The 27,151-nt window shown below is 48.0% G+C and overlaps 1 pseudogene; it reads right to left on the reverse strand.

Moving 5' to 3' along the window:
* Positions 1–66: 66 nt before the first annotated feature.
* Positions 67–17,416, reverse strand: LOC146360170 (solute carrier family 22 member 7-like; annotated as a pseudogene).
* Between the last annotated feature and the right edge of the window lie 9,735 nt (positions 17,417–27,151).

Consider the following 27,151-nt stretch of genomic DNA (forward strand, 5'->3'; position numbering starts at 1 on the left):
GGATGCCATGGCTTTTCACGCTGCTGTCTTTGTGGACTTTGAGATGAAGATCAAGCATCTGCCCCTTCACGAGCAGGAGCTGAGCCAACGGACCTCTGGATAGAGTTCGGTGTGAGCTGAATTGCAATCACTGGGGCAGAAAAGGAGAGAAAGGTGTCCAGAAAAAAAGATGCAGGCGCTGCGTTAGGGGGTAGGAGAATGTTTAACACAGCAACATGTCTTACTGGTTGACTAAATAATCTTTGATGCTGCCAGCAATCAAGCTGGAAATAGGCTATGTGGTCTTGCTGTTCCAGTTCTTGTCCCCCAAAGTTAAACACAAGCCCATTCAGCTCACTGTCATTTGACACCAGTTGCTGGGAACATGGGCAGGAGGGTGCTGTTGCATTCGTGTCCTGCTTGTGGGTTTCTCACAGGCAGCTCATTGGCCACTGTGTGAATAGAATGCTGGACTAGATGGACTCTTGACCTGATCCAGCATGACTCTTCTTATGCTCCTATGACACTATAGACCGAAATCATGTATGGCCCACAGGCTCTGTCCTTCTGCCAATGTTTTTCTTCTGGAGCATCTCACTCTCCCCTGTTTCCCTAGGACAGCTTTCTGCAAGCTGGCACCCTCCAGATGTGTTGGACTACAACTCCCATCATCCCCACAAGTAGTATCCAATGGATAGTACGGTGGGCACCAGATGAACATGTCTGTGGTGGGCATGCCAAAATATGGGTGCCACAACAGAGAAGGCCCTGGGTGGTGGAGACACCTGGTGTAAACTTGAACTGATGATCTCAGTATACACATTTAGGTTCATTTGAGGGAGGGGTCCTTCAGATACCCTGGTACCAGGCCATTTAGGGAGTTTTAGATCAAGACCAGCACTTTTAATTTCACCCTAAAACATAATGGAAGCCAATGAAGGTCTTTCAACACCATCATTTGAATTCATCTGAACCATGGAAAGCAGCCCAAATTCACAAACTCATAAATTACTGCAAGGAGAAAAGTAACCAAGATGGTGGTGGCAACTGGGGGGAATGAATGGCAGGGAAGACATGGGAGGTAGAGCAGTGCTCGGATTCTTGGGGCTTTTGCATCCTTGCTCACACACACAACTTGCTGCCAGACATGAAGTAACACAAGGAAAATAAGATTGGCATCAGTCACTTCCCCCCACCTCCCAAAATTGAAAAGAAAAGAAAATCTCATACAGTGGCACTTAATTTCAAAGCAAAGTTACCCTGTTATTGCATGTCAGTTCCAATTGGCACCTCGTTCCATTATATCTGACTTTCTTTCTTTCTTTCTTTCTTTCTTTCTTTCTTTTTACTAACATCCAGAAGCGTCCACTCCTTTGGCTTACAATGCATACTGATCTTGTTGTTTCCTATCACAGTCGTCGTTGGCTTCCTGTTGCACAGACAGTGGAGCATCTGTGCTCATTTGACTCATCATCCCAAGCGCAATGATGCCGTCCTCACTTTGTTCATGCACTTGGGTTCCCAAAAATGTTTTGTTTCTGAAAAAGAAAAAGACAAGAGGATACAACCTTGGGGTTTCTGGTCACTGAGAGATCAGAAGCTGCTCAGGGGTCACAAATAGCAATGTCTACTTGGATTCCTCCAGGCCTACAGAGAATAATAATGACAACAAGAACAACAACAACAACTGTAATATTATATTTTAATTATTATTACATTATTAGATTTATATCCAAGGAGCTCAACGTGGCGAACATGATTCTTCTTCTCCCCACCCCCACCCTCATTTTATCCTCCCAACAGCCCGAATAAAGATGGAACTGGAGGACAGAACTTCACTGCAGCATGCACACCTCCCAATTTGAACAAAATTAATTTTTTAAAACTTAATATAATAAAAATCAGGAATGGCTCTGGTGGCACCAAGAGAATCATCCACGGGCACAGTGGTGCCCCCAGGCATCATGTTGGAGACTTCTGGTGTACAGGGTTCAAAACTGAAGTTGAAACCAGCATGGTGCCAATGGGTGTCATTTTATTATGTGTGGATGCCTTTCTTTCATTTTCTTTCTTTCTTTCTTTCTCTCTCTCTCTCTCTCTCTTTCTCTCTCTCTCTCTTTCTCTCTTTCATTTTTTCTTTCTTTCTTTCTCTTCCTTTCAATTTCCTTATTTCTCTTCCTTTCATTCATTCATTTCCTTTCATTTTCTTTCTCTTCCTTCCTTCCTTCCTTCCTTCCTTCCTTCCTTTCTTTCTTTCATTCATTCTCTTTCTTTCTTTCTTTCTTTCTTTCTCTCTCTCTCTCTCTCTCTCTCTCTCTCTCTCTCTCTCATTCATTCATTCATTCTCTTTCTTTCTCAAGATATTTATATACTACCCTTCAGCATGCTCCCAGGGTAGTTTATTTTTTTAATCCAAAAATCAAAATAAAATACAGTGGGTTGGATCACAACTTAGTCACACTTAGAGTAGACCCATGGAAATCAATGGGACTTAACTAGTCATGACTAACTCAAGTCCCTTTGATTTCAGTGGGTCTGGTCTAGGCATGACTAAGTCCGGATCCAACTCAAAGTGGTCAAAACAACAACACCTACTACTTCTATTACTACTTATACAGCCTGGGGAAATGTAAACTTCTTCAGCTGGCACCAAATGTATAGGAATGTTGGCACCAAGCAAATTTCCCTGGGGGAAGAATTTCATAAATGGGGCACCACCATCGAGAAGTCCCCATCTCTGGTTGCCACCTGTTGTACCTCAGAATGTGGGGGCATCCGGAGGACACCCTCTGAAGATGATGTCAATATATGCACAGGTTGGTACAAGAGCAAACGTTCCATCAGGTGCCTGAGTCCAAAGCCAAGCAGAGCGTTCAAGGAAAGCAGCCAGAACTTTGAATTGCACTCAGAAATGGAATGGAGATAGGACTCTCTCCCACCAGTGGAGAAATGATAGTAACAGGTCGATATCCAACTGCACCCCTTTTTTGAGGCAAGTAAACGTATCAGTGTTACTTGCCAGGGAACATTGTGTGCCTGGGTCACTCACCCATCCTCTTCCACATCTTTAATAGTCTCTGGCAACTTGACATTGGTGGTTTCCATTAGCAAAAAGGCCACCATCCCAGACAGCCCTGCCACGTGCCACCACACTGGATATCATGGGTGGGAGGTGTCTCCAGGTGCCATCCAGTAACATGACCAGAGGAGCCATGGAGCTGGCACTCCGTGCCACAAACGAACAGCAGCCAATGCTGCGTTGTCTGCAAAGACAGCAAGGGCCAAGAGGTATTGCTAGCAAACCTCCTCCTTTGAAGGGGAGGGTCTGTAGCTCAGTGGTAGAGCACATGCTTTGCATGCAGACCACCCCAGGTTCGATCCCTGGCATGTCCAGGTAGGGCTAGGGAGGAATCCTGCCTGAAAGCCTGGAGAGTTGCTACCAGTCAGGGTCGGCAATACTGGGCTAGATGGAATGAGGTCCCCACTCAATATAAGGGAACTTCCTATAATCCAGGGGTGGGGAACCTTTTTTGGACTAGGGACCAGATTGCCTCCCCCTGAGATCAATCCAGTGGGCTGGATGACATCAGGGGAAGGGCCCTGCCCCAAAGCCCAGCCCTCTCCAAGGACATCATCTACCCCACCATGCCCATTTTACCTTTCTCCATGCAGAGAAAGGCATGGCAGAGAAAGGGAGTTCCTCCAGGTGTCAGCCAAGTCCCTCTAATAATCCAGTGTCACTGCATGCAGTACTTGAAGGGGAATCCCCATGCTATCTCCAACCAGTGATCAGAGATAACAATAAGGCAGTGGAGGCTGGTGACTCCGATTTCAGTGGGGCTGTGTATCCATTCTGGGTTTCAGTCAGGGCCAGCCAGAACTCTAAAGGAGCTATCCAAATCTGAATATAAGGCAGGTAAGGTGCATTCGTGTGGCACAGAGTGGCAGGCAGCAGTATTGCAACCAAAACTCTCCCCACAACCTGAGTTTGATCCCAGCAGAAGCCGGGTCCCAGGTAGCCGGCTCAGGTCGACTCCGCCTTCCATCTTTCCGAGGTCGGTAAAATGAGTACCCAGCTTGCTGGGGGAAAGGTGGTCATGACTGGGGAAGGCAATGGCAAACCACCCCACCATAGTCTGCCATGAAAATGCCAGCGCGAGCAGCATCCCTCTAGGAGTCAGCAGTGACTCGGTGCTTGCACAGGAGGAATCTTTCCTTCTTTTCCAAGGTGCACTTACAATGACCAAAACGTCGCCCCCCCTAAGAAGTTGTCCAACTGAGGGGGTGGGCTTGATTCTTCCAGCCCCAACCCTCTGGAAACATGTGGCCTGTGGGCTGGATTGGTGGCTCAGCCCCTTACCTGAGTACAGTGAGGTAAAGTTCAGCTGTATATAGGAAGACAGTAGTGAAGGAGGCTCCCCAAGATGGCCACAGCTGAATGGACATGTCCATGCTCTGATGAAGTAACAACAGGAGGTGCGACTCAACCAATGCAATGATGCAAGTGACCGCTCCAGAGAAACGCTCTTCCTTCTCGACCTGTGACCCTCGGCCTCATTCCACGCAGCCCGCAGCAGCAGCAGCATCCAGCCCTCTGGATGTGGCCGGACCGCTCTTGCTCCGTGGACGGCTGCTCTGAGAATGGCTTCCACTGCATCCAGTGGTGTAGTGGACCCAGGTCTCCCAGGGACATGGTGCAGGCACTTTTGGGGTAGCAGGGCGCTGACGTCATCTCCCCCCAACCCACCCCCGAATTCCCTCTGAGAGCTGCATAATGGTTTGTGGGGAAGAAATTTCCCAGCCACAACATCTTGCTCCTTGTTGCGATGTAAATATTTCGGGGTGGCCTTGGCTTGAACGGCAATTAAGACCCATCAGCTCTGCAAAAGACCTGCCCCTGGTGGAGGCAGAGACTCCTAGGACTGGTTTGTTGATCGGCACCAACACAGCTGCCTGAGGTTTTGGACTCTCCTTGGGGGCGTGGCTATGGGGGCTGTCATGGTGAGTGCCTGCCCTTCAATCTTTACCACTACACCACTGATTGTGTGTGTGTGTGTGTGTGTGTGTGTGTGTGACAAAGACGTAAAGGAGAGGGTGAGTGGCATACCAAGAAAGAGAACATTAACATTAATGGCCCATGATGGCCAGGAGCTACAGGACATGTCTGTCAGACATGAGGTGGGCTGAGATCCAATGTTCTGCCAGTGTACATATGGCGGGGAAGAGACCATTTGGCAACTGAAATATAGTCAATAAAAAGAAAAAAGAAAAGTGTGCACATCAATTCTGATGCGCCATTTCTGATGTACATCAATTTCTGATGTACATCAATTCTGATGTACGCCATTTGTGTATGCACGTGGTTTTTTTGTTTTTTTTTAAGTCGGCCATGATAGGCTACGTAAACATGGTGGAATTGACAAGGCTTCCCACCCGCTGATGTAGGCTGGTTTGCATGATCACCGCAGCCCAGCATGGCTTATTTAAGCTGCATCCCCCCTCCACAGGAAAAAGGCTCCCCACCCCTAGACTGTAGACCAGAGACAGGCAACCTGGTGTCCTCCAGATGTTTCAGAAGACAACTCCCAGAATTCCTGACCATTGGCCATGTTGGCTGGGTCTGATGGGGGTTCTAGTTGAAAACATCTGGAGAGCATCAGGTTGCCTAGACCCTCTGCCTTTTCAGGGCTGTGGAGTAAGTCATCACTGAAAGCAGCCTCTGATGTAAGTGAAGTAAGTGGACCTGGGCGGGTCCAAAGCATACCCTCCGCACGCAGGAAGTCCCAGGCTCCACCCTTGGCTTCCCCTGTTACAGAGGATCAGGGAAAGATCATCTCTGCCTGAAACCCCGGAGAGCTGATGCCAGTTAGGGTAGATGACACTTTCCCCAACCTGGTACCCTCCAGATGACAACTCCCATCAGCCCCAGCCAGCATGGCCCATAGTCAAGGATGATGAGAGCTGTAGTCCAAAACATTGGTAAGGTACCAGGTTGGGGGAGGGTGGGCGAGAAGAACCTCTCGCCTGCAGGGATGGCCACATTCAGTGCAATCAGTGATCCCACAGCAATCAGAGACTACGTCTGGCAGCGCCTGCATCCCACATGACCCAGGACAAAATACACTCTGAGTTTGGCAGGGATTTCAATGGCCCTAAAGATAAACTGCATCATGTACGGGTCCAAGCTAAAGCCACTGACGTTTAGACTGATGCCATAATAGGTGAATGGGACACCAAACCTGCAAGGCAAACAGGAGGCCAGTTATACCAGGGGTGTCAAACATCTTTCAGCCCACGGGCCAAATTCCATTTTGGAGAAGCTGTTGGGGGATGCATTCCAGTGGTGGGTGGGGCTGAAGGCAAAAGGGGCTGAAGGCAAAATACCGAAAGTGCAAGCATATTTCAGCTTACAGCTCTTTCTGCCAGGAACTAAGCCTTAGGAGAGGCGTTTCAACCTTTTAGAATGGAGGGAAATCTGCACAAAAGCCGGGAAACCATCAAACCATCAGCAACTGCTATTTAACATATACACTAAACTGGTGGGAGAGATGGCCAGAGTTTGGGAGTTCAGCATCACTAGTATGCTGATGACACTCAACTCTATCTCTCCATTCTGTCTAAATCCAAGGAAGCTGTTCTGGTTCTAAATCGGTGCCTGATGTTGGTGATCTTTCAGTCGTAAGGTAGATCAGGGAATAGGGATTCAGCTTGTGCTGGATGGGGTTACACTCACCCTGAAGACACAGGTTCGCAGCTTGGGTGTACTTCTGGGTTCAGTCCTGAGCCTGGATGCCCAGGTTTTGGTGGTGGCCAGGAGTGCGTTTGCACAGTTAACACTAGTGCGCCAGCTGCGCCCGTTCCTTGAGATGCCTGACTTGGCCATGGTGACAGATGCCTTAGTTACATCCCGTCTGGATTACTGTAACGCGCTCTACGTGGGGCTGCCTCTGAAGAGCGTTCAGAAACTTCAGCTGGTTGAAAGAGCTGCTGCCAGACTGCTGACTGGGGTTTGTTACAGGGAGCATACAACTCCCCTGTTAAAACAGCTTCACTGGCTCCCAGTCTGTTTCCGGGCACAATTCAAAGTGCTGATCATGTCCTATAAAGCCCTATACAGCTCGGGTCCAGGTTATCTGAAAGACCGTATTCTCCCTTATGAGCCTACTCGTGCCCTGAGATCTTCAGGGGAAGCGCTTCTCGCTATCCCGCCATCATCACAGGCACGCCTGGTGGGAACGCAGGAGAGGGCCTTCTCGGTGGCTGCCTCAAAGCTCTGGAACTCCCTTCCCAGGGAGGCGAGAGTGGCACCCTCCTTGATATGCTTTCATAGGCATGTAAACACTTTTTTGTTCCAGCAGGCCTTTGGGGATAACTAGTCTGGACCTGTGAAAATATGACAGATGGATACTATTTTTCTTGTTGTCTTTTAATGTTTTGATATTTTTACAATTTTAATACTGATGATTTAATTATATTTTAAACTTTTGTACATTGGTATTTCTATTTCTATTTATAGGTTTTAATTGTATACGTTTTAATGTTGTAAAGCCGCCTTGAGTCCCAGTATTGGGGAAAAGGAGGGATATAAATAAATATAATGATGATGGTGATGATGGACTGGATGAGGGCAAACAAATTGAAGCTTAATCCAGACAAGACAGAAGTGCTTTTGGTCAGTCCAGAGGCAAATCAGAAGATGGGGATTCAACCTGTGTTGGATGGAGTTACACTCCCCCTGGAGACTCAGGTTCACAGTTTGGGAGCTCTTAGACTTGGCCTGAGCCTGGGTGCCCAGGTTTCAGCAGTGGCCAGGAGTGCATTTGCACAGCTGAGGCTGGTGCACCAACTGCACCCGTTCCTAGAGACATCTGATCCAGCCACAGTCACACAGTGGCTATTCAGAAACGCTGCTTTCTGAATAGCCACTGCAATTATTTTACATACATCTAAGCTTTAACATCACGTAAATCATCATCACCATCTCTATTTCTTGCATTTCATTCTCCTCTGACCTCAATGCTAACATTTCACCCTTCTCCCTACACCCCATGTATGTGTATGTGTTGTATACACACACACACACACACTCACACACATACATACATATATGCAAATATATATTTTATATATTAATCTTATGCCACAATAAATGTGTTAGTCTTAGTTGTTATTACACAATTTTATATGTGATCAAATAAGACAATAAACATATCTAATCTGCTGCACACAAAGGAAAGCCTTTCCTGAGGGGGAAAAGAGTTACTGTGCATTCTAATTCCCACTACAGTTAGTTGCAACAACTTCAAGCAACAAGAGCTATCTTCCTTTTCTTTCAAATGCTGGAAGTAAGTTCAGTCAACCATTTGTATCTCAGGGAGCAATGTTCATACCATACAGTAGCAGAATACAGTGTGATCTTCCTCAGCTTGGGAGTCATCACCATGTGCCAGTAGAAAGAGGTCCTCGACTCACCCACGGTCATCGTCTTCTGTAGGACCTACACACGCCGCAAAGGAACAGACGAGTACCTCTCAGGCTTTTGTAGTCTGTTTTCCAGAGGCTACACTGCATCATTATATTATCGGAGGAGATGTTCGCTATTTCCTAGGCTATGAGGCAGGTGTACGAGTCTGGGATTAAGATTCTCTTGGTGAAAACTGTGCCGGCTCCAGGTTTGGGCAAGGCCCCCTCTACGGGCCCCCTCCCTCCCTGAGTCCACTTTCTCACCACCGTTGTCACAAGTCGCTCTGGTTCCTCATCCTCTTTCTCATCTTGCTACTATTTGCTTGCTTGAGAGGCGGAGAGCCAGTGAGCACGTGGGCAGCGGCATCTCCTGTTCCTTTTTCTCACCAACGCCACTGTCTGGGCCAGAGCGGGGGCGGGGGGGGGACGACAAACAGGTTGCAATGGTGAAGAGGAGGAGCAAGTCCAGGGGGCTCTTGTCAGTGGGGCCCTGCTGGGGTGTGGGCCCTCAACAAGTGCCCCCCACCATGCCTACCCTTGACACCAGCCCTGTGAAATACACTCATATGGGTGAAAAAATGGAGACCCACATCAATGTCTAGAGGAACAGTCATGCCAGTTTGCTGCAGCAAAATCAACACCAAATCCTGTGGCACCTTAAAGACTAACACGTGTATTCTGGCATAAGCGTTTGGGGATGCAGTCCACTTCGTCAGGTATATGAAGTGTTAACCTGGTATAGACATAAACATAGACATAGACAAAGACACACAGACTGTTTGTGGGGGTGGATTATAAACAGTGAGGTGAGGGGGAAATGAAATGCAAAAAGTATGGATGGGGTGATTACGTTTTTAACAGTGGCCGCTCACAAAGACAGTTGGTGATGATAAGACAAACATCGCAGCATTGGTAAGCTAATTAACACACGTGGGTATCCTATGCAAAAGAATGAATAGACACAAAGCTGACATCATGATTCAGGAACCAGTGTGGGAACATTTCAGCCTTCCAGGACATTGTATGACTGACCTTAAAGTGGCCGTTCTTGAGCAATGGAACTTAAAAGGGAGACTGTGATGTGAAACCACTGAATTACAGTACACCAAAGAGGCGTAATCCTATCACCTGTGCTTTGAATCAGGATACAGGTGTTGTTGTTATCACACTACATGTGGTAATGAGCTTACCAATGCCAGGATGTCTGTTTTATCACCAACAACTGTTTCATGAATGGCCACAGTTAATGACCTAATTATTACTGTCTGTACTTTCTGACTTCACTGTTTACAATTCCCCACTCCACCCCCACCCCCATACCAGTAACTCAGGATAACACAGCCCTTCCCACTGTGGTACCCTCCAGATGTTGTGGACTACAACTCCTATTATCTGTGCCAATGGCCATGCTGGCTGGGGCTAACTAGAGTTGTAGTCCACAACATCTGGAGGGCACACATCGGGGAAGGCCGAGGTAACACATCATGCATCTGATGAAGTGAACTCTTTAATCCACAAAAGCTTATGCCATAAAAACTGGGCTAGTCTTTAAGGTGCCATGAGGCACATTGTTGTTTTTGGTGCATAGATTTGTGGCACACGCATACACTGCCTTCTCTGTGTCCATTCCTCATAAATACATAGAACTACCGGAAGTACAAGCTGGGTTTCGAAGAGGCAGAGGAACTAGAGATCAAATCGCCAACATTCGCTGCATCATGGAGAAAGCAAGAGAATTCCAGAAAAACGTCTATTTCTGCTTCATTGACTACGCTAAAGCCTTTGATTGTGTGGATCACAACAAACTGTGGCAAATTCTTAAAGTGATGGGAGTACCAGACCACCTTACCTGTCTCCTGAGAAACCTGTACGAGGGTCAAGAAGCAACAGTAAGAACCAGACATGGAACATGTCTCCTGAGAAACCTGTACGAGGGTCAAGAAGCAACAGTAAGAACCAGACATGGAACAACAGAGTGGTTCAAAATTGGGAAAGGAGTACCCAATTGATTCATCCAACACCGAGTTGGATGAATCACAGGTCGGAATTAAGATTGCCGGGAGAATTATCAACAACCTCAGATAAGCAGACGTTACCACCCTAATGGCAGAAAGCGAAGGGGATCTCAAGAGCCTCTTGTTGAGGGTGAAAGTGGAGAGTGCAAAAGCTGGTTTGAAACTCAACATTAAAAAAACAAAGATCATGGCATCTGGCCCCATCACTTCCTGGCATATAGAAGGGGAAGAAATGGAAGCAGTGACAGATTTTATTTTCTTGGGCTCCAAGATCACCGCAGACAGTGACTGTAGCCATGAAATTAAAAGACGCTTGCTCCTGGGGAGGAAAGCTATGGCAAACCTAGACAGCATAGTAAGAAGCAGAGACATCACCTTGCCGACAAAGGTTCATATAATCAAAGCAATGTTTTTCCCAGTAGCAACGTATGGCTGTGAGAGCTGGACTATAGGGAAGGCTGAGCACCGAAGAATTGATGCTTTCGAACTGTGGTGCTGGAGAAGACTCTTACGAGTCCCCTGGACTGCAAGGAGGTCAAATCAGTCAATCCTAAAGGAAATCAACCCTGAGTGCTCATTGGAAGGACAGAGACTGAAGCTGAAGCTCAAATATTTTGGCCACCTAATGTGAAGAGAAAAGTCACTGGAAAAGACCCTGATGCTAGGAAAGATTGAAGGCAAAAGGAGAAGGGGACGGCAGAGGATGAGATGGCTAGATAGCGCCACCGATGCAATGAATACAAACCTGAGCACACTCCAGGAGAGAGCGGAGGACAGGAGGGCCTGGTGTGCTGTGGTCTATGGGGTCACGAAGAGTCGGACACGACTTAATGACTGAACATCAACAACAACAGATATTCTCCCACTGGAGGAATCCTTCTCTGAGGAGGATCTAGAGCTCCCAAAGATGGCCAGCACCAAGCCACCTGTCTCAGGAGACCTGGGGGAGCCTGGGCCCTCAGGGGAGATGACCATGGTTCTGTTACCACAGGAGGCAGGAGTTCCGCCTCTGAGTGGGAGGCTGGCAAGCACCTAGCCCCTGAGCGTGTTGTTGCCTCAAGAGGCAGGCCAGTAGGGCTTCTTTAAGAAGAAGTGCTTGAACAGAAAGAAGGACTCCTCAAGAGGATGGGACTCAGGAGCAAGGCCTGTAGCAAACTGCAGCTGAGCTCAGGAAGCTTTGGCAATATTAGCCTGCAATATTAGTCTAGCCATTGCTGGAAACGTCTTCTGACAGCTCCGGCACCTTGTACTTCTGACCTTGCCCTGTGATCGAACCTTTGTGCTACTACTGACCTTGGACTCCTGCTTGACTCTGCTTCTTGGACTGCATATTGTAGCTGACTGCTGATCTGTGTTTTGACCTTGGCTGCTCTTCAGACCTCTCTCTTGGAACCCTCCCTCTTGCCTGCTAGAGCTGTGCCTTTGACTGTTACCTGTTCATTGACTTGCTTTCGGTTGCCCCTTAGTTTAACCTAAAGCTAAGCCTGATCCAGACATACCAGGGCAGTCGGGAACCTTTTTTCTGTCGAGGACTGCTCTCCCTCAGGGACAGGGAGGTTGGAATCTGTCACAGGGCATATGGTAGCAGTTTGCCAAGCTAAAGCCAACGGTGGGCAGGACCAAAGTCCCTTCTCTCTCTCCCTCTCTCTCTCTCTCTCCTACTATCTTTTCTCTCCTGCTCCCTTCTTTTTTCTTCCCCACTTTCCCCCCACACAGCAGGCTGCCAGGAGAGGGACAGACAGCTCTTGCCAGACGTATGAACTGATCACTTGCAGAGGGCTTTTGGAATTAGGCCAGGGGCTGCATGCAGCTCTAGGGCTGCAGGTTGCCCACCCCGCTCTCAATAATCCTACACTTATTCACTCCAAAAGAGAGGTACAATAACCTACATGTGAGCACATGGATCGCTCCTGGTCCAACTGAGGAAAAGTGGATGGCAGCAATCATAGGGAAGACAGCCCCACTTTATCTCCATAGTGCAGGGGTGGCCAACTGGTGGCCCTCCAGATGTTTGGCCTATGACTTCCCTCAGCCCTAGCCAGCGCAGCCAAAGGTGAGGGATGATGGGAGTTGTAGGCCAAAACATCTGGAGGACCACAAGTTTTCCACCCCTACCATAGTGGGGGGGGGGATTGACAAGTAGAGAAGAATCCCCCAGTCAGGAGTGCCGAAGGGCTTTGAAGTAAATAATATGTAGGCAGGGAGCACCTAGGGAGATACCTGATTAATGCATCACCAGTCCAAGAAGGCATGAAAGAGAGAGAGAGAGAGAGTGAGAGGGGGGAGGCGGTATTCCCTGTCCAGCTGATAGACAACACCCAGTAGAGGGAAATCCATAGGCATGGGGATGTTTGGGATTTGCCTCAGCAGTTGTGCCAGAATGGTGCATCCCATCCTTCCCCAACCTGGTGCCCCCCAGAGATGTCGGACCCCAACTCCTGCCATTCCCAGCCAACACGGATTGGATTCTTAATCGAGGCAGGCCTGGCATGGCAATCCATGCATTTTAACTCACCTAATATCATAGAGATGATAGAAATGCCTGTGAGCCCCACGCCACAAAGTGACGTCATGATGACAAACATCAGCTAGGACACTGAAAATGCAGACATGGTCCCGAAGAGCATCGTGACAAAGAAAGAGAGCAGAAGCATACTTCATTGGCCAAATCGGGGTGGGGGGGAGGCGTTAAAAAAAGAACATAGCAACAGTTTTCCTTCCACAGAGAGCAAACAGAATGACATAAGAAAGTCCTTCCCAGGTGAGACTCATTGAACTCCACCCCCAAACAGATTTCTCCAGCATCCCTTTTCCTGTGTCATTCACACACTCTAGCTTTGTCTTCTCCTAAGAGTGCTTGGGAAACAGGAGGGAGGTAGTGTGAGAGCTAACATGCTCCAATGGCAGAGAGCTGGATTTTGATTTCCAAAAAGTGGACTCTCTGCCATGGACTGCATCTGCTCCCTTTAGCAAATGACCATGTCTCAGGTTGTCTACCCAATATATAAAATGGGAGTGATAGTGATCTACTTTGCAGGGTCATTGTTATGACAGCAAATGTATATAAAAGATTGTAAAAAGCAGTTTGCTAATTGAAAGCACTGTAGTAGTGATGAAAGAAATGGCAGCCTCTCTCTGCAGGCTCTTTGCTTCTTGGGTCATTGTACAGTACAGTATTTCATAGCTTTGTGTAGATTATCGGTTCTACTGCATTTAGCCTTTGTGGAACTGGTCTGCAAGTTCTGACTCATAAACAACAATGCAGTACCCAGTCCACAGATCATGGATGGGAAGGGGTAGTCTTCTTAGGGGGAAGGCTGCCCCCGCCTCCCTGTCCCCCCCCCACAAAGCCACACACACCAGAGCAGAAGGTTTCAGCTAACAACAAAAAAGCCCAAAACAAAACCAAGAGCCAGTTGCTGGGGAACATGGGTGGGAGGGTGCTGTTGCACTGATGCCCTGCTTGTGGGTTCCCGGTCGACAGCTGGTTGGCCACTGTGTGAACGGAATGCTGGACGGGATGGACCCTTGGTCTGATCCAACAGGGCTCTTCTTATGTTCATCAGAGCCAATGCAAGACCTGAAACTGACTGGCCTGGAGAATCCCCATATCAGGTTCACATTTACACTGAGCTTAGCTAAAGTCTAAAAGCAAAGTGTAAAGATTCCAGGGGTGAAATTCCTGTAAGACCTTCTTTGTTGGAAGCTCAGCACTGATGTTAAGGTTAGAACATAGCACAGGATGGGAGAATTTGTGCAACGGATAGGCACGGGCCAATAGGTAGAGGGGCAGCTCTAGATTTGGGAGAATGGACTTGGTAAGATGCTGTCCGATGAGAAACCCACTAGTCTCTTATTCGGGTGAGTGAAGAGTAGTGGCAAGGAGAAGCGGCCCCCGCCTGCGTTCTCCCTCTCGGGCAGGGCTGCAGGACCTCTTTCAGCCCGAGGGCCCAACTCCATTCCGGAAAAGCTCCTGGGCTGCATCCCAGGGGCGAGAGGGGCTGAAGGCAGAAGGGGTGGGCCCCCAAATACCAATGATATTGTAGCTTAAAGCGCTGACTGCCACCAAGGAAGCCTTAGGAGAGGCATTCCAACCTTTCGGAATGGGGGGGAAACTGCAGGAAAGCTGGGAAACCACTGAAGTACTGGTGGCTGGAGGAAAGGGAGTGGGGCCAGGGGAAAGGGCAGGACCTGATGGGCAACCTGCGGAGGGCTGGATTGGGACCCCCAGTGGGCCAGATTGGGGCTCTGGGACTGAGCTTCTGCGCCCTGCTCCAGGAAGAGGAGCTGCTGCTGCTGCAGGGGGAGTCAAAATGAAGATGAGGGGGGGCCACTGGGGGGGTCCCAGTCGTCGCCACTGCATGGCGAGGGGGCAGGTGGCAGTGGCTTCTCTTACTGTGCAGCAGCAGTGGAAGAGGCCCTCTGGGGTGCTGTAGCCCCAGCAGCTGCTCAAGGCAGCCAACCGCCCGGTTGTGGTTCTCAGTTGCAGCCACATTGCACACGGCTCCCCGGATCGTAGTGTCCCCCCTAGCTGGGGAAAGAATTACATTTTCCCAGCAGCCAGACTTTACTGCTCGGATGCTGGGCAATGCAAGATGCTCAGAAAGGAAACCCGTCTTCGAGGGGAGACCTCCAGATTCTGTGCAGCAAATGAGCTACAAATGTTTATTCATTGTGCAATGGCCTGATAATCTAATAATGGTCAAAGTTTCCAAGAGAGATTTCATGCTATGTGGTGAGAACATAACGGGGAGGGAGGGAAGTGTTTCCTTGCTGTATTTCAGCATTAATATCTAACCCAGTCCTCCCAGTATCCTTCTCAATATAAGTCAACAGTGACTTCTTGTGGATAAATGAACTCATCACAAGTTAGCTGAAGCTGTAGTTTCCATAAGATACAAAATTTGTGTGTGTGTGTGTGTGTGTGTGTGTGTGTATATACACACACACACAAACACGAGAGAGAGAGAGAGAGAGAGAGAGAGAGAGTGCACTCAAAAATTTTGACTTGGGCACTAAGGACTCTTTTAATCCACTAAGAATCAGTAATTCTTATACAGAACCTGAGGGCTCTGTCCAGCATCAATGCACCAGCACAGATGTTTGCAGGGTTTGCTCCTTACCTGTCCCTATGGATGATGCTGGACCATCACATTGTTCTTCATAGAGGACAGGTAGAGACAAAAGCCTGGTTTATGGAGAAGACTGTCTGTATTAATAGCCAGCAGCTGCCTATTTATGTCTTTCAAAACTCTGCACTTTGCTTTGACTCTTTGGTGAAGGGATGGAGTGGCTAGTGTTTTGTTCAGCATTTGTGATGGTGTTTGGGCAGGACATGAGCATGGGTCTTGCTTCCCTTTCACTGAGAGCTCATGCACAGCTTTGTGACAAACCCTGAAGGAGAACTGGTATAATTGAGTGAGGTTAGAAATTAAACCGAAAAAGAAAAGAAAAGCCATCTTGGGGGGTGGGGGGGAGATCTCGGGGGGTAAATGAGTTTATGGGGAAAATAATTGAAGGAAAGATTAATCTTAGGGGGGATTGGTGTAGGACATTAAATGGCATAGGGAGGAAACTGGAAAGATGGGCCGGAGGTCACCAAGTCGAGGAAGGCTATTTTACGGTTTTCAAAATTCACCTGTTTCTTAGCCAAGTATTATCTATCCAATGCTTAACAGTAAGTCAGGTTGGGAACAGAAGTACATACTCACCTGTCAGATAAGTAGCCAAAAAGTACAACCCCAAGGGTAACGCCAGTGAAGAAGAAGGTGGCAATTGCTTGGTTCAAGCCTTTCTTCCCACACACCAGGTCCCACTGGAAGGTTAGAATCAATAAAATAAGGACGATGGATAAAGCCTTGCTTGGCCAAACTCCAACTTCCCTCTAGCCCCACAGGTATGGCAGGTTGCATGCCTCTGTGCTCCTGACCCCTCTGTCCTTCCACACTGATCATGCCCTTTTGTGTAAAGATGACACTTTTTCAAACAAGCTCTGGATTAGGGACGTGCGAATCAGCAAAACTTGTACTCGCCAAAGTTCTCCAAATTCTGTCTCAAAGCTCGTTCCAACTCAAATCTGTATCAGACTGTGAACTTTGTTTTCCTCTGTTCACATGAAAATCCGTGTATATTTTTTTTGTGCATTTCCCCAAATGTATGCATCAATTGTGCGCATCTTTGAAACGTATGCATTCTTCTCCCATTGATTAAAGCACACTGTGCACATTTTCCAAAAGTATGCACTTTTAATGCATAGTTTCAAATGTGTGCATGTTGTCAAATGCTCTTTTTTTGGTCTGTGAATCACATCGCAAGCTCAGACGTCTATGGACTTCGACCACAGATTGTGGCTGAGTCCATGTTTGGTCCAAAAGGTGCAAACTGGATAAATCCTGATAGAAAAACAAACTGAAACCTGATCAAAAACAAACTGTATGGATGAGTGACCAAAAAAAAAAAATGGACTGATTTTTTTTAAGAACTTACCAAAAATTCACACATTTCTTCATAAACACAATAGAAATAACTTGAGATATTTTTTTTTAAATGAATGTGGGAGAAAGCAAAACTGACTGGCGCTTACCTCAGTGACCGTGGTCGATGCACACTGTGAGGGATTGTAGACCCAACCCTGCTGGCAGTTCTGGGTGGATGAAGCATTGTGCACCTCCCAAAAAGAATTTACCAGCAAGTGAAGCTGAGGCCTGGGAAACATCTTGCAGGGTCAGCATCCCATCGGGCTCCCTCGGGAGGCGGGCGCGGAACACCTCATCTTGGCTGAGGGCTGAAATGCCAGTGAAGGCTGGAATGGCACAGTGTTGGGACGGAAAGGCAGAGATGAAATTGTGCAGCAGGAAGTCCATGGGAATAACCAGTCTGGGCAGGCAAAGCATCAAGAATGCCAGCATCTGGTATTTCCCAAATCCATCCACTTCTTCCAGGAGCGCCTCAAAACTCATTGTTCCTTGGAGGGGAATTGAGAACACAGATGAAGGGTGTGCTGGATGAGTGGGCAGAGGAACTGGAAGAAATCTGGTCATTCAGTGATTAAATACCTTAACTAAACAAGTTCCATACAGCTGTTTCACGGGGGTCTTACAGACTCAAGTCATGCGATCCAGGAGAGAGAATCCCTTCACAGCAAGCTCAGAAGAGCAGCATTGTATTCTTCTGAGCTGCCGTGAAAACAGCAGCCGTACAGCCCTAAATGGGGGGGGGGAGCCCAAGGCAAATGGGCAATGTGCACACTGAAGTACTGAACTGAAAAGCAGCTCTGTAAATAATTAGATCCAGCCAAAACCCCTGGTGGGGAACCTAACCTGGTGGCTGTAAGAGAACAAGGACGTTCAGACGGGTGGAGAAGTGGAGGAACAACCCTTACCACGATTATCTTTTTGCTGTTATCTTTTGTTGTTGTTGTTGTTCAGTTGTTAAGTCGTGCCCGACTCTTCGTGACCCCATGGACCACAGCACGCCAGGCCCTCCTGTCCTCCGCTCTCTCCCAGCGTGTGTTCAAGTCCATATTCATTGCATTGGTGATGCTATCTAGCCATCTCATCCTCTGCCGTCCCCTTCTCCTTTTGCCTTCAATCTTTCCCAGCATCAGGGTCTTTTCCAGGGAGTTTCCTCTTCGCATTAGGTGGCCAAAATATTTGCGCTTCAGCTTCAGTATCTGTCCTTCCAATGAGCACTCAGGGTTGATTTCCTTTAGGATGGACTGATTTGACCTCCTTGCAGTCCAGGGGACTCGTAAGAGTCTTCTCCAGCACCACAGTTTGAAAGCATCAATTCTTCGGCACTCAGCCGAAGTCCAGCTCTCACAGCCATACATCACTACTGGGAAATGTTATCTTTTTAGCACCAGGCAAAGTCCTGTCTTTTCTCCCAGGCATATTAGAGACTTAGTTCTAGGTTACAATGGCTGTTGTGGCGATTCTTGCGCTGTTTCTTGTTTTCCATTATTTTGTGTTATATTCTTTTAAATATTTGTATTGTATTCTGTATCTTTAACTGTGTTTTAAAATGGCATTTTGGTTCTTTTTTTTTAAGTGGTTGTAATCCGCCTAGAGAACACTAGCTCTTGGGTGGATTAGAATGGTACTAAATAAATACATAATAAGTAAAATAAATATTGGCCCTTTGAAAAATTTAAAGCAGCCTTTGAAATATGGCCACACAGAATCCAGCCTTCCCCTAGGTGTGTTGGACCAGATGTTCATACATCCAGAATTTGTGGGGTTATTTTGCATGTTACTGTCAGTCACAAAAATGAGACCGTCAGCTGGAAGAACCACAGTTTCTCCATGAATGAACCAAACTAAACATTAGTCTAGAGAACCTTTCCCCAACTTGGTGCCTTTTGGATGTGTTGTTCAAGTCCCATTGGGCATGCTGGCTGGGGATTATGGGAGTTGTAATTCAACATGTCTAGAGAGCAACCAGTTGGGAAAGGCTGCTCTAAACATATGCAAATGAGCTTTTCAGCTGCCATGAGCTTTGGAAAACCCAGTGGGAGGGGTAGCATTGTCCACTGTTTCTAGATGACTGTGGGGCTGGAGACCCCAAAGGAAGATGTGCCAAAGGTGAGGTGCTAGGGATGTACGAAAGTCCCTTACCTGAACCGAAACTTGATTCGCGGAGGGGGGGAGGCGCTCCGTCCCTCCCCCAAAAATTCTGGCCAGGGGAGGGAGGCGCCCCGTCCCTCCCCCCCAAAATTCTGGCCGGGGGGGAGGCGCTCCGTCCCTCCCTGCCGAAATTCTGGCCGGGGGGGAGGCGCCCCATCCCTCCCGCCGCGAATCCTGGCTGCCCGGGACGCAAATGGCGGCAGCCGTAGCCGCTGCCATTTGCGTCCCTGCAGTCAGCCGTGATAGGCTACGTAAATGTTTACGTAGCCTATCACGGCTGAGTGAAAAAAATAGGGATGTCAGAGAATTTCTCCATGAATCTCGGGGAGGCCGAATGCCAGCGCATTCGGCCCCCCGAAATTGGTGGAGAAACAGTCTGCCACCCCCCCGCCACCCCCCCAGGATGGATCTTACCTTGTGCGAATGTCCCTGGCGGCGGCGGCTCCAGTGGCGGTTCAGCGGCAGTTCAGCGGCGGCGGCGGCAGCAGCCGGTCTTCCGACTGGCTGCCACCGCTGCCATGTCCAAGTAAAACAAACAAACAAACAAACAAACAAACAAACAAACAAATGTGATAGACTATGTAAAGATTTAAGTAGCCTATCATGGCTAGATTTTTAAAAAAACACCGTGATAGGCTACGTAAATGTTTACGTAGCCTATCACGGCTGACTTTGGGGGGGGAAGCGCGTACGCAAATGGCGGCGCCCATGGGCGCCGCCATTTGTGTTCCTTATTTTGGCACGTGTAGTCTACGTAAACATTTACGTAGACTACGGCGAAAATAAGGGGAATGCATATAGCTCCAGACCCTCTAATAGTGTTCCCCTTATTTTCGCCATAGTCTACATAAATGTTTACGTAGACTACACGTGCCAAAATAAGAAACGCAAATGGCGGCGCCCATGGGCACCGCCATTTGCGTACGCGCGGTTTTTTTTTTTTCCACTCAGCCATGATAGGCTATGTAAACATTTACGTATCCTATCACGGTGTTTTTTAAAAATCTAGCTGTGATAGGCTACGTAAATCTTTACCTAGCGTATCACGTGTTTTTTTTTTAACTTGGAAATGGCGGCGGCGGCAGCCGGTCAGAAGACCGGCCGCCGCAGCTGCCGCTGCCGCTGCCGAACCACCGCCGAACCGCCACCGGAGCCGCCACCGCCAGGGACATTCGCACAAGGTAAGTCCCGTCCCGGGGTGGGGGGGGCAGACCGTTTTGCCACCAATTTCAGGGGGCCGAATGCACTGGCACTCTATCCATGGAAGTTATCCGCGTGATTCAGAGCCTTGGATAATCAGGATTCCAGGCTGCATGGAGACCCTCCATGGATAGTGGAGTCTCTCCACAGCAGACAGTTGCTCTCTGCATATGGAGGTTGACAAGAATGGGACGGAGGGAAGGCAGGGCTTGTGCACTCATCCCAGCTCCCTGTTCCCGCAGGTCGCGAGAGCTTGTGTGAATGCAGTATAAGCACATTAGCTTGTAGAATTCATTTGTTTAAAACATTTCCTTATGCTACCTTTCATCATATTAGATTTCAGAGCATTGTACATGCCTAAAGCCTTCTGCAGCATAGCAGAGCTGCCAGTTCATTCACAAGAAGGACAGATCTTTCCTGTACTTTATATACCCCAAGGAAAGTGGCACTGGGAAGCACATGAAAACACAGAAACCCCGGTGGCTAAATTATCTGCATCAAAAACCAATGAAAGCACATATTGTATCAGTAGGTCGATCTGAACCACAGACATGAAATCTCAACACTGTGCAACTTTGCCTAGTGTTCTTTGAAAAGTGCATCAATACCGTTGTTAGCCCTTGCCTTAAAATACCCTGAATAATCACAGGTGTACCCAGATAGAGTGCCGCTGTTAATGCAATTAGACTTAACAGGAAGCAGGATGTGAACTTTTCCTGGAGAAATTGGTGATATAATGTACAGAGTTGTGCAAAATAGGCAGCATATGGAGAATGGCAATTCACCTTTAATAAGTAATGTTTGTGTGCCTCCTACATGCAAAATCCTATAATACACAGCCATTTTGCTGTGTTTCAATCTGAAGTGGATGTTTGTAACACAGAAGCCTTATACCGAAGAAAGCGGCATCTCTTTAGCATCTATATGATGCCGCCGGGAGCGGTCATTAGGAGGTTTGAGGTGAGGTGTCATCAATATGCTGATGACACCCAGATCTATTTCTCTGTGACATCCGAATCAGGAGAGGCTGTGCATGTTCTGAACTGGACACAGTGATGGGTTGGATGAAGGCCAGGTATCTGAAACTGCATCCCAACATGACAGAGACTCTGTGTGTGAGCAGTTCCCCAGTGTGGGAAGGGGGGAGTTTTCCTGTTCTAGATGGGAGTGCGCTCCCTCAGAAAGACCAGGTATGTAGTTTGGGGGTGCTCCTGGATTCATCATTGTTGCCATACTCCCCTGCTGGAAGACTCCTCCCCGGAAGAAGAGCTGGAGGACCACAAGCCACCCACCACCAGCAATGCCCAGGTTCTGCCAGTAGACCAGGGGGAGTCCCAGCCCTCAGGGTGACTACCATGAGGGCATCACCTGTGGAGAACAAGCTTCTGTCTCAGAGGTGGAGGTAGAGAAACCCCCAAGCCTTCAGAAGAGTTGCCACTTAAAACGACAGGAACTCAGAAGGAGTGCTAAACTAAGCCAGAGGCCTCCTTGTAAGAAAAGATCTACTTGCATGTAGGAGGTTTGCTCACAAGGAGGACCTTTGCACTGCAGTCACTAAACAGCTCATAGCTGAGGCTTGGGTGTGGCTCTGAGAGCCTCTGCATAAAAACAGCAGTGTAAGGCTGAAAAAGCTGCTAGAAACAATGTTGATGGGATCTTTCCGCATCCAGCTTGCCTTGCCGCCAGACTGCATCCTGGTGTGCCTACTTTGGGACTGGACTCTTACCCTCCTCCCTGTCTGCTGTGTTGTCTTGGAGCCTTGCCTGTGACCTGGACTGTTGAGACCTTGCCTTTTGCTTGATCCCTGTTTGTGCTGACCACCTGGGAACTCTTGGACCCTTGAGCCTGCAATGGCTAGGCTCAGACTTGGGAAATGTGCCGCTAATGACAATTGTCATAAGTGTCCCCTATGGAAAGGAGTTTCTATTGCCAGATCTGGCTGATACGCAACCTACACCCTTTTCTGGACAGGGAGTGCTTAGTCATGGTAATCTATGTAATTGGTAGACTTGTGTTTAGATTACTGTAATGCACTCTCCATGGGGTTACCCTTGTGCTTGGCCTGGAAATGGCAGCTGGTGCAGAATATGGTGGCCAAGATGCTGAGCGGGGCACCTGGCCATGCATATATTACACCTGTGTTAAACCACTGCACTGGTTGTCTATTAGCTACTGAGCCAAGTTCAAGGCCTTGTTGGCATATAAACCCTTGAATAACTTAGGACCAGCTTACCTGGAGACTGCCTTCCCTGATACAGTCTGGTTTGATTGCTAAGAACAGCGGAGGAGACCTTGTTGGTTGTAGTGCAACCTATAGATTGCCAACTGGTGGCACCCTGAAAGCAGGTCTTCTCTGTAGTGGTAGCTACCAGGAGTGTTACTAGGCACTTAAAATACATGAGGCCCAGGCCCATAGGTCACAATTCTGCACAAAATCTGCATGTGCTTAGAGAGAGGGTGGGTGTGCGTGCACAAAATTAGGACTAAACTATGTGGAGTTATTTAAATTTCACAGAAGGCAAAGCTGGGCAATTAATTTCTCATTGAAATTATCTCAGATATAATCAAGTAAATTGCACCCTGCCCCAGGTCATCCCAAACCAATGGTTTTTTTTTCCCCCTAAGCTTTAATTGCCATGCAGGGAAAGATGAGGGGTGGGGGGTTGCAGTATATGGCGAGGGGAGAGTTAACCCTTCCATTGTCAGCTGCAGACCCCAAAAATTGCCATCTGCAAGGCAATTAAACTGAGGGGGAAACACTCAGAGCTCTGTGGAATAGATCCAGAACCCTGTGGAATATATATGGGGCTGGGCTCCATGGAATGTCTCCCCACCCTGGGAAGGGCATTGCATAGGGGCAGGCACCCACTGAGGCCTGATTAAGGCACCTGCTAAAGTTATATTTTTACTCAGGCCTTCCTTGGCTCTTAATGTCTGATTGTTCTGCCCAGCCTTTGAATGGCAGAACTCAGATCCAGAATTCAGAGTTTTAATTGAGGATTTCTATATATTACATTATCCAATTTAATGTATGTTTTGGATTTGTACTGTACACTGCTTCAAGATCATTTTGGGTAAGGTACGTAATCTATGAATTGATTAAACAAATAATGAGAGAAAGTGACAGATGAAACAACACTTCAGGAAAGTTTGTTCTGGATCCCAGAAGGATGCAGATATTCACAGAAAAAAGTCTACACTTTTAATGATTAACACAATAGAAATATTAGCCTTCAAGCAAAAGTTTGGCTTCCGCTGAAGGTGAAATTCAAAATGTTTTGATTTAGGATTTTAATGTTTCTGTTCAGTTACGCATTGTAATGCTTGCGTGCGTGCGCACTCTGCAGGCATTGCCAATAGCGATGATCAAGTCAAATATATTTATTGCTTTGGAGCTGAAATAGGACCCTACCCAAATTTTGCAGCTAGGCTGCAGCGATGCCCCCCGCCCCAGCCCCTGCCCCTGCCCCGCCAATCCCTTCACGGCTGCTGGAAGGGGAGCTCCAAAGCTGAGCAAAGTTTCTTCACTGCACAGGGGAAGGGAACAGGCATCCCTGCATGGCCTAGGCAACCCACACTGCTTGTTCTCTTCTGGGACAGTGCTACTACGGCCTTGCAGCCGAACAAGAGATGCTAGGCAATCCACCATGCTCCCTTTCCATGATCAGCTCCAGCCTTTCAGCCCAGGGCCAGAACCTCCCCCACCCAGACAACCATGTGGCAGAGCAGAATGGGCAGATCATTGTTAGCAGCTACAGAAATGAAAAGGCTACATGGGGGGGGGGGGGGGAGTGTCTAACTTTGGTGGGGCTGTGCATCCATTCTGGGTTTCAGTCAAAACCAGCCAAAACTCTAAAAGAGCTATCCAGCACCTTGGATATCTCCTTTAGAGTTCTGGTTGGTTCTGATTGAAACCCAGAATGGATGCACAGCCCCACCGAAATTGGCGCCACCAGCCTCCACTGGCTGCATCATTTTTGTGAGAGGGGGCAGCATGTCATGCTTGACAATCCCTGCCCACGCACTTTGCCCTGATTTTTGTGCATGGACTTCTGTAACTTTTGCCCTGCTGGATCAGACCAAGGGTCCAGCATTCTGTTCACACAGTGGCCAACCAGCTGTCGACCAGGAACCCACAAGCAGGACACAAGTGCAACAGCACCCTCCTGCCCATGTTCCCCAGGAACTGGTGTATGTAGGCATACTGCTTCTGGTACTGGAGGTAGCACATAGTCATCAGGACCTGTAGCCCTTGACAGCCTTCTCCAGGAATTTGTCTAACCCTCTTTTAAAGCAATCCAAATTGGTGGCCATCACTACATCTTGTGGTAGCCAATTCCATAGTTTAACTCCATGCTGTGCGAAGAAGTGCTTCCTTTTATCTGTCCTGAATCTCCCACCTATCAGCTTCATGGGATGACCCGATTGGGTTCTAGTATTATGACAGAGGAAGAAAAGGGTCTCCCTATCCACCTTTTCCATGCCATGCATGACTTTGTACACCTCTATCATGTCTCCCCTTACCCTCCTTTTTCCAAGCTAAACAATCCCAGCTGTTGTAACCTTCCCTCAAAGGAGAGATGCTCCAGCCCCTTGATCATTTTAATTGCCTTTTTCTGCACTTTTCTGGTTCTTGCTCTTTAAACTGGAGTTGGACTAACCAGTCCTTCAAACAGAGGATGCCTTCATATAGATAGCTGTCCTCTCATAGCCCCTCAAAACAGAGGACTGTTGTCTGTAATGTAAGAGACGTGGTCACCCTATACCAGGGGTGGGGAACGTCTTTCAGCCTGAGGGCCAAATTCACAAGCCATGAAGCTCACCGAGCGACTTTGGGCCAGTCCACTATCGCCCTAACATACCTTACAGAGATGTTGACAGGATAACATGGGCAATGGGGAACAGGCCACCCACACCACCCTGAGTTCCTTGGAGGAAGAATGGACTATCAGCATAAGAAACACTTACTAAATCTTATCCCAGAATATGGCTTGTTCAGAGTACCATTTGGCAGGATATTTATTTTCCCACCGCTATCACACACCTCACAAGGGTCCCTGTCTTCTCTCAATTAGAGAAAAGTAAGATCAGTGAGGTCCAGAAGAGGTGCACCAATTTGATTTCATTTTACTCTCCCATAAGCAATGCAGGTTGCTTCCTTTTTAGTGTTTGGAAGTACAAATCATGTGTTCTGTGTATGTTTTTTAGCTAGATGTTGCTTTGGCTGTGTTTTATATGTTTGATTTTAGAGATGTGTTTGTTTGGGGGCTGTTTTTTTAAAAAAAATTATGGTGTCAGATGCGTTGAACGTTGGAGAGAGTGGGATACAAAGAAAGAAATATCCATCGTTATGTCCCTACAGTGCTGGCTACAGGCCTCTGAGGGCCCTTGGGCAGGGCAGTTTCAGTGGGCCCACCTTCTCACCGCCATTGTCACCAGATGCTCTTGCTCTTCATCCGCTTTCTCATCGTTGCTGCCACTTGCTTGCTTGACCGGCAGACAGCCAGTGGGCAAGCAGGCAAGCGCATCTCCCACTCCTCCTCCTCACCACCACTGTCCTCTGGGCCAGAGCGGGAGGCAGGTGAACCAGCAGGTTGCATGTTGAAGAGGAGGAGCAGGTCCAAGGGGCTCCTGTCAGTGGGCCCCTGCTGGGCTGTGGGCCCTTGTCAGGTGCCCGAATATGCCAACCCTTGACCTCGACTCTGGCTCCCCCATTTGAAAGTCAAAGTAGACATATGAGAGACCAGCTCGCAGCACTTTATGTCCAAAGAAGACACACAATGAAGTGCTCAGTTCCACTGCCGCATTTCATTGGTTGCCACTTTCAGGGATGGGGAGTCTTGAGTGCAATGATGTCATGACACATTGAGAGCCAGTGTGGTGTAGTGGCTAGGGCGTTGGACTGGGAGTCGGGAGATCCGGGTTCTAGTCCCAGCTCGGCCATGGAAGCTCACTGGGTGACTTTGGGCCAGTCACAGACTTTCAGCCCAACCTACCTCACAGGGTTGTTGTTGTGGGGATAAAATGGAGAGGAGGAGGATTATGTATGCCGCCTTGGGTTCCTTACAGAGGAAAAAAGGCGGGATATAAATGTAATAAGTCAATGACACATGACTTGTCTTCCTGGATGTTACTGAGGAGATGATGCAACATCCAGTTTGCCCATGAAGAGCAGTGTTGTAGAGAGCCAGGGCTCTCAGGGTCGAAGTGCCAGAACTTTTTGATTAGCAGGGATGATGTTGTCTGCCGCCGCCGCCCCCACGCCTCCCTGTTCCCTTTGAGCTTAGCTATAATCCTCACAGTAGCTGAGCGGAAATGGATTTTCCCATTGTTGAGAGCTGTCCCTCTTGTAATGCAAAGTATTTGGGGGTGGCTTGGTCTTGAATGGGCAACGAAGATCCATTAACTTTGCAAAAAACCTGCTCCTGGTGGAGATGAAAATTCCTAGAAGTGGTTTGTTGATGTGGATCAATACAGCTACCTGAATGATTGGATTCTCCTTGGGGGCATAGATATGGGGACTGTCATAATGAGCGCCTGCACATCAAAATGTACCACTAAACCACTGCTTAAAGAGTCAACCATTTGAGAGTTATCCTCACCACCATGAATTGGAGTCACCCAAAAGGTTGGTACATGTTTTTTCAGATGCATTGACCAAAGAGTCTCAAGCAAGATATGTTATATCCCACTCTTCCTCTGAGAAGCTCAGAGGAACTTAGAGTCTCCGATCCAGGCTACTATATAAAGGTCAACCTCCTTAGCTGTACATCTTGGGCCTTCAAATCACACTATGAGTCTGAGCCTTCCAAGTCATTACCTGAACTGATCCCAGAATGTGGTTTGTTCTTCCAACAGGTACCAGGTACC

The sequence above is a fragment of the Heloderma suspectum genome, chromosome 1 (assembly GCF_057233095.1).
Source record: "Heloderma suspectum isolate Gila_16-S chromosome 1, 16-S_ref, whole genome shotgun sequence".
In the NCBI taxonomy this organism is placed as follows: Eukaryota; Metazoa; Chordata; class Lepidosauria; order Squamata; family Helodermatidae; genus Heloderma; species Heloderma suspectum.